Here is a 19,427-nt window from a genome sequence, read left to right as displayed (position 1 = left end):
GGTTACTCAGCAAAAGAAGTTAAGAAGTCAGTGAATCTGAAGATTGAGGCTGTGATGTAAACTGTTAGGATCCCCAACCTCTTTGAAGGGTATTTTAGTCATTTGCCTTTAGAATGGTTTCCCTTCGAAGAAAACTTGTATTGACTGGGATGTCCTGCGGAGAGGAATCTGGTGCCCAATCCGGGCCTCTAACCATAGTTCTTCTTTATCTTTCTTTCTCTCTCTCTCTCTCTCTCTCTCTCTCTCTCTCTTTGTCATATATCTCAAGGCACCAGAGACATATTCCAACAAAGACCTATTTGAGGCCTTTAAGGTGATGTCTAGTGTTCGCCCGTCCCAACCCTGATATCAGTGGCCGATCTCGGGATGGATGCTGAACCGGATCTCGGAAATGGGCTTTCTGATATCTGTCCATACTGATATCCTGATGCCGGATGACAGTATGGGATCTCAGTTGCTACATTAATACCTTACCAAGCTATTATGATTCATATATACTGTTTCTTTGAGTATTCTATAATTTTCTTCATGGTCTAAATTTATATTTCGCTTTTAATATCATATTTTGTCTGGCCCAGTCACAAAATGGGCCAAAATCCTCTGACCGTGGAGCATATTTCTAGCCCACCTTATGAATTTGGCATTTAGGTAGAACACATGAGCTTTTTAAATAACTTATAGACCACGGGTATTTATACTACCGTAAATTTTGTAATTTTCCATATTGGACACTATTCCTCTACTTTTAAACTGATCTCCGGATATCAGGTATCGTTGATCCAGACATCGTTTTTTGGTAGGGATCTTGATATCCGATATCCAGCTATCGGTTTTTGATATCGGATATAAGATTCGATAACTGGTACCGGCATCCGCCACATCTGGAGCCCTGTGATATCTATCCCGATATCCGATGTCCGATGGATATTTCGATATCTGTCTGATATCTGATAGCCGATATCACAAACTGCCCTCATTTTTACCGGATATCGGATATTGGTTGTCCGATATCGGATACCGGTTTTCCGAAATTGGATATTGGTTGTCTGATATCGGATATCGGATATTGGTTGTCCGATCACTAGTGATGTCTTCTTACTGGTTAATTTGGATTTCTTGAGCTATCATGCAATCTTTGAAGTATATTTTTATAAACCCTGAATAGTTGTTACTTTTTGAGTTCCTTGAAGAAATGTAGGTTATCTACTGCGAGTCTTGATTTGATGAAAATATAATTGAGTGATCGGATTTCACTACAGTTTAGAAATATCGTCTGATGCATCGAAGCTGGATTCCACTTGGGTAAGATTCCTCATATCAGAAATTTTGAAGTAGACAGTGGGGAAATAATATGTTTTAGCTATTTCATTGGTTGGATTGAGTAGACAAACCACAAGACCATCAGCAATAGTTACAATTAGTTGTCGAATTTAGAGTGAGAAAGCAGGTTGTTGTAGCAGTCACTCATTTGAACTGCACATCTTATTGTCGTAGGAATTCAGTTACATTTATTATCTGTTTGTTCTGAATTTCAATTTTGTAGTATAAACCCCCAGATAGACTCTTATTGAGTTTCTGGCAATGTATGAACATAAATCACCATCTGCATATCAACCTGCTTTTTTAAAGGATATTAAGAGGAATGGGGTTTTGATACGATCTGGAGGCACATATATGAACATTGCCCTCAGCCCAAACAGGGAGGGAGCGGCCGTGCCTATGCCAGGCCAGACATCCGTAGCTCTTAAGCTCTACAATGCTGAAGGGAAGAGGAGGCTTTTGGCTTCCAGGTGAATGCCCTTGCACCTCCCATTACCTTATGCTCAAACTCATCACCTATTCTCGCAGACAACCACTCCTGAGCGCGAGGGGTTGAAGATCACTACTGCTCGGCGTTGTCCCCTTTGCCGAACCCCTATTCTCGTCCTATTCTCCTACGTCTCTCAGTGCAGCCTTCACTTTCCTCCAACTTCTGATAGTTGAACTTGGCATTGTAACGAAAGTTACCATTATCACTATGCTGGAACACCGAGTGCATTGGTTTTTACCACAGTTTCCTAAGCATTTCTTCCAGAGCCAAAAGGAAGTGGTCTAGGGTATTGTTCTCTAGTGGAGATTGTGGTAAGCAAGAAGCACATCATCAAGACGAAGAACATAAATTATTTAAAACTTGAAAATGATAAATTTTGCTAGAGTCATTATTATTGAAGGAGAGTGGATCCAGGGGTAGTATGTCCCAGCTCCAGGGATTATTTCCAACAATCAACGCCTAAAGCCTTATTCTCTGTTACTAAGTTATTATCTGATTTCTGAACCTGAGTACACTGAATGGCACAGTAAGTCAAGAAAGTCCATTCAATGGCTAAATAACCTTTGGCCAGATATAAGTTGAAATAATTCATAAACCATCATTTTGTCATTTAGTTATTTGATAGATAGATAGAAATGTCTTGGAATAAAAAATTAGTTGGCATGAGATCTTTATTTCAATGATTTTCTTCATCATAGCTCTTTATAATATCTTTTCCTTAAAGGTTCTATTTATCCTTTTCTCCCAACTGCTTTTGACCCCACTGTTGTTTTTACATTTCAAATGCAAATCAAATGCATATATGCTAAGGATCAGGGTCATGTGGGTCATAATGTTCTATAGTCTATAAGAAGTGAGCTGTCATTTCCGAGGTTCTAATAAATACAGTTTAAAACTTGTATGGTCTATAGCTTAAGTGTTGTTTGATCGGATTTTTATGACTTCAATGCTTGAACATGTTAACCACCAAAGTATAGGCAGTTTTTTTACTAATATACAGCCTTATGGCTTAATAGAAAAGATATTTATCGAGAACTTTAAACAAAAAAATTAACATTAGACTATTTAAATGATACGATGGCAGAAAGTACCTGAAGCTACATGACCAAGATATTTCTGGCCTGACTTTGGTCTGTAATCAGATGCCCTGGACCAACTTGCACATGGGAAAAATGGTGGACATTTGCTGAGAAACCTAATATCTGGGCAAAGAGGTACGCTGATCACATGGTGGGAATGGGTTTCATTGAACTCTTGACCAGTAACCAAGGTGAGATAAAGGTAGAGTGTGTCATTGTCAATAGCAGCTGAACAACTGACCCAAAAAACCTAGTGCTGCTAGTAGCATGTTCCACATTTCCTTAGTTGAATAAATAGAGAACAGATTCCTTCCAGTGACTTCTTCAATCAAATGTATTGCCCATTGGAGATTTTTTCGCAGATTGATGTTTCTAGGGCGCCAAGTGAGTTTTTAAGATTCCATTCCCCACTAGACATGAGAGTTCTTGACAAGCTTTCATGAGGATCCTTCAAAGTGATACACATCTTTGTTCAGCTTCATGGAACATCTCCATGAGTCCTCATCCTAGATAAATTAACTAGTCTGCTAGAAGCTATCTTCTCATGTATGTTAATTTATCTGGTTAGGTTATGCCAATGGGGATGATAACATGATAAATGAACATATATTTCCATACATTTTAGATGTTTTTAGTATTATTAATTTATAATTTATCATGTTACTATTTGAATTAACCAAGTATTCATGCATTAGCTAGAAATTCCAAATTTTGCACATTATTATTATTATTTTTCACTTACTTCATTGACTTCTATGAAGTCAATCAGTTTGATTATTGATGAGTATTTTATAGTCCCCAATGTGTAGAAGTTAACAGGAATTACAATATATAATTCTTAGGAAATTGGAGAATTTTTGGGAGCTTAGTGATTATCAGATAGGGCTGAAATGATGAAACGGTGTTGTGGGCTTTTAAAAGAGAAATCATAAGGGCTTGGGCCACGACCTGACCTTCCTATTGGGCCTTTAAACACTTTAAAAAATAAACCAGCTGGAAATTACAAGGCAAAGCTCTCAACCAATGGAGAAAATAGGCAAAATGACAGGAAAAGAGAATAAAAAATGCCCAAAAAGGTATTTTAGTAATTCTTAAATTTTATAAATACTATTTTCCTCTAGCATTCCCCCTCTTTCTGGACGTGCTCTATCAAGTGGCTGGCCAGCAATACAAGGCATATTTCAGGATCTGATGAATCCAAAATGATAGTGATAAATATGTGCACTTCTTGCTAATTTTTCTACTTCTTTATCTTTATCTGCATATACTATCAACATTTATGTTAAGTTGTGAAAAATCATGAATAAAATTACCTTTTTCTAATTTTGAGTTAATTATTGTCATTTGTGGGGCTAAGCCCACTTAACTCAATGAGTTAAGTGGAGTGAATCTCACTCTCTTCTTAGTTTATGTAGAAGATGCAGGAATTAGGTGAAACTTTCATGACTAAAGGGGATAATTAATGAACTAGAAGCTATTTGGCCCAAAGGAGCAGGCCCAGCCACGACCTTGGGCCAAGAAAGGAGGCCCAAATCAAAACAGCTGGCTCTAGTCTAAAGGCCTGCTAAAGAAGCTCCATTAAGCCCACTATGAGAGGCATCTTGGGCCAAAGAAAGGAGGGCAAGGGGAATGTCCAGCCATGATTATTTATGAGCATTTAAGGTGCTTGGATGCTGATTGGAGGACACCCTTGGACGTGGATCTAGGCCAGAGAAGAAGATCCAACCATTCAATCCATAAATCATCCAAGGGTGGAGACTTGAAGATACCACCTTTAATGCTAATTAAGGAAAGAATTCTTGAACGTCCCTGGGGTATTTCAAAGGTCTCAATGCTGATTGGAGGACCATAATGGACGTGGATCATGACCCAGAAAAGAAGATATGGCCATCCAATGTATTAAAAATCCAATGGCTCTCATTTGCTCTGTCTCCCTATATAAACCCCTTCACCCTATCGTAATATTCATCTTGTGATTCAATAAAAAGTAATGTTTGGTGGCCTAAGTGCAATTGAGTCATAGATCCATTCACCTTAGTGAGTGTCAGGCTGAGCAGGAAGCATCCAGGGCTGAATAAGCTTGTGGAAAGGAGAAGAAGAAGTCCCTTGGGCCTTGGAGGGTGTGACAAAGAGGTTGCCTTCTTATTTCTCCTTTTTTACTCTTATCTGTTTGTCTTTTGTCTTCTAGTTAGTCTTGGAGAAGCTACTCAACATCTAGACGTTTCCAACACATCCAACCACGCTCAAAAATTCATTCTAAAACTCATTCTAGAGTGGAGTTAGTGCAGGCCCATTTTTCTCTCTCCTTCGCCAAGCCACTTGCCCTATTTAGCATCCGGACTTAGCCAAATTTTGACCAAGTCTGGAGCGTCAGGCTCTTTCATTTTCTATTTTATTATGGCTTTAAAATATTCCTTAAAAATCCCAAAGAATTCATTTTCTGCTTACTAATATTTTTATAAATATTTTAAAATTTTTGTTTATATTTTTATTAGTTATTTATCTTCATAGGTAGTAAACCCACTTCTAAAATTCAAAAAAAAATATAAGTAAAGTGCAAATTCATTAGAATTAACCATTGCTCCCTGTGGATTGACCTTACTCTCACTGGGCTAGTAAGGTAATTATAAATTTTGTTGTTTTAATTCAGATAAACCTACAACACTATTTAGTGATGTTAAATCATCACTAATTACCTCTAAAATCTCAGTTATCAGGATCCAGGTTGTTCAACCTGCTTAATGTAAGTTTGTTGAAGTTTTCATTCAATCCCATCCCTTGTTTTCATTGAAAAATGCCTGATCCTTTCAAGATATAAGGATCCAGACTTGAGAGGAAGCACTGAGGGCTCACCAGGCTTGCATTGAGGTTTTAGGAACCTAGATTTCTATTTTTACATCATCATCCATCCATTTACCCTTAAAATCCATCATTTTCTCACTCTTAACATTCAATTTTCCCTACTTTCTCTCTCTACAACCGTTTCATTCTCTCTCTCGATCTTCATACATATCCGTAGTTGATACTTTAGAAATTACATAAAAGGCATCCTTCATTTGCACCTTCAAATTCTATCTCAAACTTCTTCTACACCCTCTTTTCATTTTCTCTCTCTATCTCTTCATTTCAGCCATTTTATATCTCGAAAACAGTTTCTTTCTCTCTATAAATATATTCCAGTCTCCCTCTAGATCATCCTTAATTCTTCATTTCATTATTTTGTTTTTAAAAAATTGTGTTTGAATTCCATCATTTAGGGCAAAAAATGGAGAGTGGAGGACTTAGTCAAATTGACTAAGTCCTGACCATATTGAATCAAGCCCAATAGGGCTTAGTCCATTTGGCTAAGTCTTGACTTAGCCTAATTGGGCTGAACCTTAGTGGGCTGACCCACTAAGGCCAGCCCTATACAGTCCACACAAGGATCGCCGGCTCATCTGGTCCACCGCTGCTCCGCCACCGCTCTGCCCTATACGGGCCACACAAGGATAGCTGGAAAAGGTATTTTCCTTATTTAATATATTGAAAAATTCCAAAAAAATCAGAAAAATCCCTAAAATTACTGTAATCAAAATATATTATACTCTCCCATCTCATAAGGTGATGCTAATCACGGAAATAAACGCACCACACGAAAGCCTTTTCAATGTTATTCCCACTGCTTCGGAATCCGACTCTTCACAGGAGAAAAAAAAATGGAGTTAGAAGGCCATATGATAGGCGGTAACTATCTTGTACGGTTAGGGGGGTAGTCGGCATTTTTAAATCTACAAAAATTATAAAACAAAAATTTAACTATCATTTTTAATATTTCTTGTGTTTTTTGGTGCTACTTAAATTCAAGCCAGTTCAAAAAAATATTGATTTCCTATTTCTATTGTTAATTAAAATTATGAAAATTAGTCTTAAATATTTTTAGTGTTTTTTTGTATTTATGCTTCAATTTAGATCATAGGAATTTATAAAAATTGACTAAATATCCACAAAAATCTCAGAAATTATATATCTCACTTTTAAACTCACTTCCTTTATTCCAAGCTTGAGAAAAATTCCGAAATTAAATTTCTACCTCTTTGTGGATCAACCGCTTACTTGGCCTCTATTAATTATAGAGTATTTAAGTGGAAAATTTTCATAAATTTTTTTGACTGAGTCTGAATCAAAACAATGACATAAACCCCTAAATTTGGACATATCAGGAGGCGCTGACTTAGGCTTTTGTATTTTCATTTGTTAGTTTATCCTATCTATGTAAGGTTGTACCTACCTATGAATAGCATGGATAAAATATTTGACAGAGTGACTTGTAGCCGGGTTAGGGCTAGTCCTTGGGGATCTTCTAGCCTACAGAAACCTCATAAGAGTTAAAAGCCCCCCAAAAAATACTTCAAACGGGGTATGCATGAATATCAAATAACAAGAAAAGTTGGTGTCGGATATCCTTGGCCCTCTTAGCATTGTTGGATGATTGAGACTTCCACCTTCTCTTCTTCGGACTATATATGTCACTTCACTTGGCCCACTTATTTTTTTTGAGAGGTTACCACAACCTAAGGGTTGAGCACACTGGTTAGTTGGTTCGCTCCCTTAGCCTAATTTAGAGAATTCTCACAACTCTATAAAATATTTTAAATATTTCAAGTACAGTAAAGAAATAAAGATGCTAAAATGATAAGTAAGATGAAATAATACTTTTACTTGTGTTTATTTCTTTATCGAATAAAGTAAAAGTTTGAATTTGATTGACTAGTGAACTCTGTTGAATCATTGAATCACTTGTAGAATGACTTGATCACTATCTACTATTAAATAGATTCTTAATTTTGCAAAGTTAATCACACAAATTCCACTAAGATTCAAATCTTGCCCCAATAAGAACTTAATATATGCCCACTAAAGCTCTCCAATGTTAACCCAATAAAGACTAAAATTTTTCAATACAATTCATTTAAAAATCCAATAATCGTTCCATAAAAAGGAGCCAAATAGGATTCTTAAAACTCTCCTCAAAATGGGCTTAATGCAATTCCTGAAATTAATTTAATAATGTGCCCCAAAATGGGCCCGATAAAATTTAGGTTGGGGCCCGCAAGATGTAGGACAGCAAGCCTAGATAAATCCTTCAATCAACCCACTAAAATTTTCCTTAAATTTAACCCAAAAATAATCTCTTAACCATCCCAAAAAGCTAGTATAAATCATCCCAATATACCTCAATGTTTGGGGCAATAAAATCAATTTTGCCTATTTTTCTAAAATAAAAGACACTCATTAAGTTTAGGATTTAAGGATATACAGATGACTTACCTCATTGGGAAGGAGGCGAGCTTGCTTTTCAGAGGAGAGATGAGTGGCAACGAAAAAAAAAGTAAAGATTTGATTTTAAAGTAATATTTTCTATCCTTCCTTTCTCTTACCATGTATGAAATTCATGAAGGCAGTTCTAGTACTCACTGAAGGGCCCTTTGACATCCACAGGATGTTTTCATGTCAACCATGTCATCATTAGAAAAGTATTCTACACTAAAATTTTAAAATCGTTTATTAAAAATTAAACAAACTACTTTCGTCTGATGTACCAAGCTTACACACCAGATTACACATCCTAATATTATGAAATAGTATCTCATAAAAAGCTCATTCTGAAAGACCTAATGCCTACTTCAGTTCATGTCTTTCCACCATAAAGGTTGTGCTATCAAGTTATTTCTATGTCTGTAAAAAATCCTAGCCATTTCATTCCCCAAGGTATTCAGTCCGCTGTCACTTAAATTTTTCTCTGTCACATAAATTTTATCCCAATCTCACATTCCATAAGAGAGGCCTAATGCATTACCTTAATCCTTCTTGGTCCTTCCCTATCCAAAGTCTCTGATACCAAATTCCATTGGATAAAGTTTATAGCATTATGAACATTATATCTCACACTATTATGTTAATATAACTCATGTTTCTGATTTATACCTAGAGCCTAATCGTTAATAAATAACTTTATTTCAACTTGATATTTCTTCATCTTATAGAGACTTATGCTCTTCTTTCCCAAACCTGGATGATCCATATCAAATTTCTGATATTTTTTTCAAAAAGGCATAATAGGAACTCAAGAATGATGCTCACAAGCTAGTTTTATCTTCATTGTACTGCTATTCTCTATACTTGTATAGACTATAAAACTTATTTCTGGCATTGAACTGCCAGAAATTCATTGTACTGCAATTGGTAAGCGTGTATAGACTATAAACCTTATTTCTGTCATGACTCGGTCAATATAAGCGATGTTTGTAATTAAGAGCTAGACAATAAATGATGTCGTGCACTAAACTCACATCGTTAGTGAGTATATTTATTTCATCGTTTTCATTATTTATCTTATAGAAACTTACGTTTTTATTTTCCCAGACATGGACAGCCCGTATCATATTCTAATAAGATTCTCAAAAAGACATAATGTTGACTCCAGCATGATTCCCACGAGTTAGTTGTAGCTTCAACATACTGCGTTTCTCTAAATGTCCTATAGTTATGTATTTATCACTTCAATCTCGGGCTACGAACAACTTAGTTCTATCCTCACTGTCAATGGACGAAAACACAAGAAAATTAATCCCATGGATTCTTTTTTTTTTCGATAAATGGCACTATATACTCACTAACAGTCTTCGTGTCTCCATAATTCTCGCGCGAGCGGTGGCACTGCACCATGGCCACGGGCGAGGGCTGGTCCTGCATGCAAGCGAGAGCGGAGAGCACGGGGAGACTGTGTGGCGGCCGTGGACGGGTCGCGGGCAGTTCGAGAGGCTCGAACGTGCGGCGGCACGACGATGGCGGCCACGGACGTGCGCGGGTGGCTAGCGGCTAGGTGGCAGCGGCGAGCAGTGAGCGGCGCACTCCCTTCTCCTTCCTCCTTCTCCTTCTTCCTTCTCCTTCCTCCTCCTTCCTCCTCCCTCGTGGATCATGACCCTTCTTCTCTCGTGAGAATTTTTCTTCAACAAAAAACAAGGGTGAATTCTCTTAGGGCATCCATCGTTCCTTGTATAGGGGAACACGGACGAACCCTAAAACTACAAACAAAACAAACCAAATAAGAGAGGGGGGAGGGAAAGAGACGAGGGTTCATCCCCTTAGAGGGTGGAGGGATGATCCTTATAGAATGGATCCCCCCTCGCTATACATGATCGTAACGGAGCGAAACAACGAACAATAAACTAAAAATAAAAATGACATACGAAAAACGACGAATGAAAACGAAGATAGCGTGCCCGTTACCTGGAATACTTGAATTCGGGTGTACGTACTGTCGCCATAGCTTGCCAAGCGGGCTGAACGTGGATCGGTGGCTATGTCGATGACGATGGTGACATCTTTGAAGACGTTTCTGGGGGCTCGGGCTGCGCCGGTCCATCATACTTCCTACCCTCTTTGGTGTTAGTGTTCTTCATCCAGTGTTCTTCGAGTGTTCGTCCACCGCCGTCAGATTATATACGGATTTTGAATCTTCAAGCGAATAGACTGAAATAGGCCTTTGAATCTTCAAGCAAATCGCCATCGGATTTATTGATTCTGGTGCTTTGTTTTCACCACAGTGGTTGTAAGACAGTACTCCGGCCCTCGACGAGGGAAGAGGCTGCACCATCACTATTTTCATCGGATTTAAATCCTCGGATTCGATCATGTGATTTGTGGCCTGTTTTATCATACCGCTCCCCTAGTCATTCTACTATCCAGTTCCCTTCGTCACCTTGTTCCCGTCTCCCCTAGTCAACATGCATCAATTATGCTAGATATGATCAAGATCCATACGAAAAATTCTTTGTGTGGGTAAAACGGGAGAAATAAATGGCTTTCTTCTGCGAGAGATAAATCCTGGTAGCCTCCAAATATATCTTGAGACGCTGATATTTAGCTAAAATATTGTAGAGCCAGGGATGGTACATAAACGGGTCCATTGCTTCATCTTTTGCAAAAAGATCCTACTAAGCTAAGGTTGAGTCCTCCTTCACAAACGGTTTGTGGGCACAAGAAAAATGACAAGGACACTGGATGGAGCAATATGTGGCACGCCCTCAGTGACTGTCTACCGCTTGGATCAGCGTCCGTTGCCGCTCATGTCCCATAAGATCAAGCCAATTCAAGGGGCCAGGCATGCCTTACCTAATCCAGATAGCGGAATGGAGACATCAGCAATTACCTAATCCAGCCGCGTGCACCCGCGTGCAACTGTACACAGCACGCAGCCGCGCGCAGCACGCAGCAGCGCACTGCTGTGCACAGCCGCACGCAGCACGCAACCGCGCGCAGCACGCAGCCGTGCGCAGCACGCTGTTGCGTGCAGGCATTCCGTGCATAGGCAGCCGCCGCGCGCTGCATAGTCAGCGCGCAGGAGGCCGCCAAGCACGCAACACCTTGCGCGCAGGTTATCCCTGCACGCAAGGTGTTCGATCCTTTGCCCCAAAGGGCAAAGGATCTGTCTACAGAGAAATTCTCTGTAGACGGCTTGATTAAGTTGCACTTTAACGTACTGAAAAGGAATTTCTTGCTGTTTTCTTTTGCTCCCTGTGGATCGACCCTCACTCGCCCTAACTTGTGAGGTTTATAAATTCGTTGAATAAGCTTAATCCTCACACATGTTACTGATAAATAACCAGTAAAAAACACAGTAAAATTGAGCTTATCAACTGGCATTACCAGTTTTATTGTTTTAATTTTTTAGAAGAAAAGCGGAGGAGAGAGAATGCGGGGAGGACAGAGACTCAAATACTTTAGGGCGGCGTTCACTTGCAAATTTTAATTTTATAAAGGGGTTTGTTGAAAAAAAACAGCAAGGAGTCTCTCGCATGTCGCCGTGGCACTCTCTTGGCCGTCAGATGAGAATCGGATGGGGCGTGAAGAGAGAGAAGCTCTGGGAGGGGTTACGTGGCGCAAAGAGAGAGCACCTGCCAGAAGAATTTGGAAAGTCGCCACCAATAAAATGGCGACACGTCAGCTTGCAGTTAGGAGAAATAAAGAAATGAATAAATGAATTAATCCAATGGTTAACATTGGTCTAAATTCATTTATTCATAACTTTTGAGCTAGAACTCCGATTGAGATGATTTTTTTATGGATTTGATCGTCTTGACACCCTCTTTCTATCTGTATTTGTTGGATCATTGAGATCAGGCCTGCATTGATAGATAAAATTTAAATACTCATAAGGGGTAAAATGGTAATTTATTCCATTTTACTTAGGTATAAAAGCCCAATTTCGAGAGGGAGGGATCATTCTTGATGGTTCTCTATCACAGCTGCAAGACAGAGAGGAGCCCCAGTGTGGATCAACCTTTTTGGTACTTTTTCCCTTCATTGTATTTGAACTTTGGTGCATTTTGAATGAAATTGGTTAAGTTGTTTGTTTCTTCTTCTCTATTCTGATCTGAACTCCTAAATCGCTTGGCTTGAGCGGCATGTACAAGCCCTGATTAGGATTGAAAGGAGAAATTGAGGGATTTACCTAGGCATTCAATTGCATTCCCAAAGAAAAGCTCTAAAAAAATTAGTTTTAATTCTTAGGAGATTGAATTACCCCATTTCAGTTCTGAATTACCAAAGTAAAAAAAAAACAACCCAAACTCAAATTTAAAATCCGCTTTTAACCTCTCTAATTGACCTCTTGGATCCTTTCATTAGTATCAAAGAAGCCAATTTAGAGTTCCATAATTCTTCTACTCATCTCACCTCTTCTACCCCCCTTTCTAAACTCCTCTTCTAATTAGGGTGAGTTGATCTTCATTGAAGATCAAATTCACTCCAATTAGGATTAAAACACCAAAAAGATCATCGAATTGAATTTCTTACTCACTTCCCTTGGACGACACTCGTACTTATCACTATACACCTTAAGTAGAGTTTTATAAATTTTATTTCTTAAGCCAAAATTCACAACGACAAGGGCTAAAAATTGCATAGTTTTTACCCCTATTTTTGGCTTATCAATTGGCGCCGTTGCCGGGGAAGCAACGCTAAGGAATTCAACGTACCTTTATTCATAAACGAAATTGGGCAAGTGTTGCTCAAATTTTTGATAATTATCCTTGTTATCATTTTTAAATTAAAAAGTGATTTGGTGGCTAACGACTAACGGGTGTTGTGTTTGAATTAGTGGTTTTGTATGAAGCTTAGGTCTGGATTTGAATCAGGGAGCAGTGACAGAAATTCCCCTGTAGTAGACTCTGCCACACCCGAATCATATTTCACCGAACCTTCATTCGTAGAGGAGACGTTGATTAGAACCTTACCAATGGACCCAATAGGCAATGGAACAGGAAATCCTGAGGAAGTTAACGATGGACGTAGGAGGATCAGAGAGTATTACACGCCAGCTGAAACCCCCATCTTGACCAGGGTATCTGCCCCTATTGGAGAAGATGTGATGTTGAGAATTGATCCACACCAATTTCAGTTATTACCATCCTTTTTAGGGAAGGCAAACGAAGAGCCCTATGACTTCTTAGAAAAATTTTACGAAGCCTGTGATAGTTGCACTTATCCCAGAATTTCAAAGGAAGCTGTGAGAATGAAACTATTCCCTCATGCCCTGAAGGATAGAGCCAAGGATTGGTTTAGAACATTAGGGAAAAATTTCGAATCTTGGAATGATATGGAGAAAAGCTTTCTAAAGAGATATTATACAGTGGCGAGGACAAACTCTTTCAGAAGGGAGATTAGAAATTTTCAGCAGGGAAATGATACCTTTAGCGAAGCATGGGAGAGATTGATGGGGCTCATTAGGAAATGCCCCCACCATGGCATTCAAAAATGGGAGCTAGTGCAAATTTTTTAATGAAGGCTTGAATGATGTCGAAAAAGGAAGAATTGATATTTCAAGCGGAGGAGCGATAGCAGATATGTATGAAGATGAAGCCATGGCACTCCTACAAAAGATGTCCGACAATTTAGCCTATCACCAAGATGCCTCCGATCATGTTAGGGTTACTCCTCGAAAAGGTGGATTGTTGGATGTTAGGGGGGTTGAACCCCAGATTACTATGGATCGAATTGAAAAACAGATAGGTGTCATGATGGGAAAGGCCATGGGAAAGATGAATGAAAAAATGATCTCATTATGGCAGGGGCAGAATAGTGGAGGAGCACACAACCAAATAAGTCGATGAGAAATGTGCTCAAGTGATAGCCACACTGGAGCGGAATGCCCTATGATTTCAGAAGTGAATGCTATAGGCAGGCAGGAAGGGAACAATGGTCAATGGGCCGCTAGAGGAAACTTAGGAGGACAGGGATGGAACAATAACAATCGACCACCCCAACAACAGTTTCAACCAAAGGCGAACAATCCACATCACCAACAACATTATCAACCTTACCGAAATTTTTCAGATCCCACTAATGCGACTCTCACCAAGGTAATTGAGGAGCTGCAAGAAGACAAGAAGAGGATGATCAAGCTTTTCGAAGAAATGGAGGAGAGGCATCGGCGGGAGATGGAAAAGCTCAAGGCGGAGGTTGGCCTTCACATCGTTCAACAATTTGTGCATGGTGGAGCACCACAAGGTACTTGTCAAGACCCCATGAAGATGGGCGCCAAACCAGGTAAACTCCCTACTCAGGCCTGTATTAATCCTAGTAATTTACTTTATGTTGATGACATGTGAAGCATAGTGAATGAGCATATTCATAATGTGCATGTCATGACTCAAAAACAAGAAGAAGGAGAGTTAAGTGTTGTATCGAAACTTAGAAGTGGGAGAGAACTCTCTAATCCATTTGCAGCTGTAGAAAAACAAAAGGAAGTAGAGGATAAGTTAGAGGAACTAGAAAAAGATGAAGAAATAGGGGTAGAGGAAAATCTGGAAAAGGAACCCGACCCAAAAGCATATTGCCCGCCTATCCCTTTTCCTAGTGCCTTACAAGCAAAGAAAGAAAAATCAAAAGATAGCCCACTTCTTGAGTATTTGAAAGAGGCCACTGTTGAAATTCCTGTTTTAGATGCGATATAGTACATCCCTGATTATTCCAAATTTGTGAAAAACCTATGCACACCCCCTAGGAAGCAAAAGAGGATTCAACTTTCTGAGAATATTAGTTCAATGTTTTTGCATGAATTACCTCAAAAGCGCAAAGATCCGGGAGCACTAATGATTAAATGTGAAATTAGAGGAGAAGTATTCACCAAAGCCTTACTTGATTCAGGAGCAAGTGTGAATATTATGCCTAAGGCTTTATTCGAGACCTTTAAATTTGGTGAACTACAACCAGTAAATTTAGAGTTGCAGTTAGCGGACCGAGCAATTAGAAGACCGTGTGGTCAGCTGGTGGATGTGGTGATGAAAGTAGAAAAGTGCTCATTTCTAGTGGATTTTATAGTAGTGGATGTAAAAATTTCAGGAAAAATTGGTCATGCACCCATTATTTTAGGACGCCCATTTCTAGCTACCGCAAGAGTGAACACTGATTGGAATGAAGGAAAAATTAAATTGCGCATGGGAAAAGAGGAGGTTGAATTACCAATTTTTCAATTGATGAAATACCCCAATAGTAGCCAGGAAGATATCTATACATGTTCCTTAAATGATGATGATGATGAATGCGATGCCATAGAGAACGTAATGTATGATGTGATGGCAGTGAATGAGAATGTTTATGAGGGAGAGAAGGATGACCGCAATGAAACGAAGGGTGAAAGTATGAATGACTACATATCTATGCCCACTGATGAATTAGAATTGAAACCTCTTCCTTCTCATCTTAAATATGCTTTCTTAGGTCCAAGAAAGATGTATCCTGTGATTATCTCTTCGACCCTCACCATGGAGCAGGAAGTTAACCTATTAGATGTATTACGACAGCACAAGAGCTCTATTGGGTGGACCATAGACGACATCAAGGGAATCAGCCCTGATGTCTGTCAGCATAGAATTTTTATCAAGGAAGGATCCAAGCCCTCAGTACAACATCAACGTAGGCTAAACCCTTATCTTTATGATGTGGTGTCAAAAGAAATCACCAAATGGCTGAAAGCGGGATTCATTTACCCAATTTCAGATAGTAAGTGGGTTAGTCAAATTCATGTAGTACCCAAAAAAACAGGAATTACTGTTCAAAAGAATCAGGATGGAGAAGAGATCCAAACTAGGGTAGCATCGAGTTGGCGAGTATGCATAGATTATCGGAAGTTAAATCTAGCAACAAAAAAGGACCATTATCCTCTGCCTTTTATTGATCAAATACTTGAAAAATTAGCTGGAAAAAGTTTCTATTGTTTCTTAGATGGGTATTCAGGATACAATCAAATTAGCATTCATGAAAGTGACCAAGATAAGACTACGTTCACGTGTCCTTTAGGAACATTTGCCTTTAGAAAAATGCCATTTGGAGTTTGTAATGCACCAGCAACCTTTCAAAGGTGCATGAGTGCAATGTTTTTTGATCTTATTGGTACGTGCCTTGAGGTTTTCATGGATGACTTTTCTGTGTTTGGGGAATCTTTTGAGTGTTGTTTGTCTAACTTAGATAAAGTGTTACAGATTTGCGAGGAAAACAAGTTAGTGCTCAGTTGGGAGAAATCCCATTTTATGGTGGACACGTGAACGTAGTCTTGGATTAATAAAATCGAGATCATTAAGGAGCTTCGTTCTACGCCACCATATCAGCAAGGAGGGGTTGGCGGTGGACAAGGCAAAGATCGAGATCATTAAGGAGCTTCCACTCCCATCGACCCTAAAGCAACTTAGTGGCTTTTTGGGCCATGCAGGCTTTTATCGTCGCTTTATTAAAGATTTTCCCAAAGTGGCTAAACCTCTCACTTTGCTTCTTTCTAAAGACAAAGAACTTATTTTGAATGATGAATGCAAGTTGGCTTTTAATCGGATTAAAGAAGCATTAGTTACAGCCCCTATCTTACAAGCTCCAAATTGGAGTGAACCCTTTGAGATTTTTTGTGATGCTTCAGATTATGCAGTGGGAGCCGTTTTGGGTCAACGCAAAGACAAGAAACCTACAGCTCTTTACTATGCAAGTAAGACTCTCGCCGCTCAGGTAAATTACTCTACCATAGAAAAGGAGTTACTTGCAATTGTCTTTGCTTTAGATAAATTTCGATCTTACCTCATAGGGAGTAAGATTATAGTCTTTTCAGATCATGCTGCATTTAAACATTTATTAAGCAAGAAAGAGACAAAACCTAGATTTTATTAATGCAAGAGTTTGACATTGAAATTAGAGATAGGCATGGAGTGGACAATGGTGCAGCTGATCACCTCTCCCGCTTATCAATGCCATCCCTAACTCCCATCATAGATTCTTTTCCTGATGAGCATATTTTAGGAATTTCTACGCGAAAATTACCTGGTATGCTCATATAGTAAATTACTTGGTAACTGGTCAATTGCCACAAGGTTGGGATTATGATGATCGAAAAAAGTTTTTTAAGGATATCAAGTATTACTATTGGGATGAGCCTGAACTATTTAGATTGGGAGTCAATCAAATTTTTAGAAGATGTATACCAGAGGATGAACAATGGAGAGTTTTGGAGTCGTGTCACTCATCTTTGTGCGGAGGACACTACGCCTCCAAGATAACTGCACAAAAGGTCCTACAATGTGGCTTTTATTGGCCTCATCTTCATCGTGATGCATATGAATTCTGCAAGAGATGCATTCGATGTCAAGCAGTGGTAAATGTAGGTCGCAATGCTTCTATGCCTATACATCCTATTCTTGAAGTTGAGTTGTTTGATCTTTGGGGCATAGATTTCATGGGACCCTTTCCTCCATCTTTTGGACATGAATATATTTTGGTAGGTGTTGATTATGTCTCTAAGTGGGTAGAAGCCATACCAACACGAAAAAACAACCACAAACATGTTGTTAAATTTGTCAAAGATAATATCTTTTCCCAGTTTGGATGCCCACGAGCCATTATTAGTGATGGTGGAACTCATTTCAACAACAAAGTCTTTAAAGAATTGTTACAACGATATGGAGTTCATCATCGTCTTACCACCCTTATCACCCTCAGGCCAATGGCCAATTCGAAGTCTCAAATAGGGAGATTAAAAAAATATTGAAGAAAATTATTAACCCTAATGGGAAGGATTGGTCTAGTAAGTTGCCTAATGCGCTATGGGCGTATCGGACTGCATATAAAACCCCGTTAGGAATGTCGCCATTCAGGTTAGTCTTTGGAAAAGCCTGTCATCTCCCTTTAGAAATCGAACATCGCGCTTTATGGGCTATTAAGCGACTTAATCTATCTTTAGATGATGCAGGTGAACATCGTTTATTGCAGCTGCATGAATTGGAGGAGTTTTGGAATGAAGCATATGAAAATTCCCTCATCTACAAAGCCAAGATGAAAGCGTTCCATGATCAACACATACACAGAAAAGTTTTTGTCCCTGAACAAAAAGTCTGGCTATATAATTCGACTTAAACTTTTTCCAGGAAAGGTTAAATCAAGATGGGATGGACCTTACGTCGTATGCCAACATTTTGACAATGGGTCTGTCCTCATTCGAGATACAACACATGGAGCCGAATTCAAGGTCAATGGGCAGCGTTTGAAACCCTTCCTTGAACACGAGCCACATCCCCCCAATGAAGACATTTCTTTAGAAGCGGCGACATCACCATCCGCTTAGAGCTCTCAACAATATTTGTGTTCTTTTATTATGTTTTAGGATTTACTTTCTTTGCATTATGTTAGCTTCTTATTTTTGTTGTGTCTTCTATGGTAACTTTGACCAGGTTATGGGTGTATGTGATTCAGCAAATCAGTACTATCGCCAGGATCTCTTATTAATAATGCCATCGGGCCCAACGTCTCCAATATCACTGTTTGCCCTTCTCACCTCAGTTTTACTCTTCATGATTTTAGTAGCTATGCATTGAGGACCATGCACGTTTTAGTAGGGGGGAGCTAGTTCATTTTATGTGGCGAACTGTGACTCATGCATTTAATTTTAAAGAATATTATATGAATTGAACCTGCTTGTAATCATCTTTAATATGCATATACATGAGTCATACCTTTCATCCAGTGGTTTGGGAACATGTGTAGAGAAGTTAAGCTCCTAGAGAGGATCAAGAACAAGTTGAGGTGCTGCACACGTGATTTTGAGCAATGTGGGGTCGATTTCAAAATTGGGTAGGGTGTCTAGTAGGTGAGTAGATGATGGAAAGTCCAAGGGTATAAGCTCTATGCTGCAAAGGAGAGTGATGAGTGAACTGAGATCCCCCATTCCATCAGCTCAAAACAGCCGATCCCACTTATGTACTTCGTCCCACCATTAGCCTACTTTCATTCCAAAATAGTGGGCAGTCATTCTTCAAGTCTTATGCACAGAATACACCATCTCCATCCACCTCATTGTTTCACACGCTTCACGCCATATCCATCACAACTTGACTCCACCACCTTGCTTCCACTACCGAGGATATGCCTATCTCCCAAATGCGTCTATCTCCTTTCCACGGTATCACTATGATACTGCCTCTTCGCCTCTTTTTCTGTCCATGATTCACTATGCATTATCTAAA

At 39.1% G+C, this 19,427-nt stretch overlaps 1 non-coding gene across 1 annotated transcript; it reads right to left on the bottom strand.

Moving 5' to 3' along the window:
* Nucleotides 1–13,572: 13,572 nt before the first annotated feature.
* Nucleotides 13,573–13,680, bottom strand: LOC144715939 (small nucleolar RNA R71). Its single transcript, XR_013584769.1, has one exon. It is a non-coding gene; the product is annotated as a small nucleolar RNA R71 (small nucleolar RNA).
* Nucleotides 13,681–19,427: the final 5,747 nt, after the last annotated feature.

Source organism: Wolffia australiana, chromosome 19 (assembly GCF_029677425.1).
Source record: "Wolffia australiana isolate 7733 chromosome 19, ASM2967742v1".
NCBI classification, from domain to species: domain Eukaryota; kingdom Viridiplantae; phylum Streptophyta; class Magnoliopsida; order Alismatales; family Araceae; genus Wolffia; species Wolffia australiana.
The sequence above is the reverse complement of the archived record's forward strand: the minus strand, read 5'-3'. Positions and strand labels throughout refer to the sequence as shown.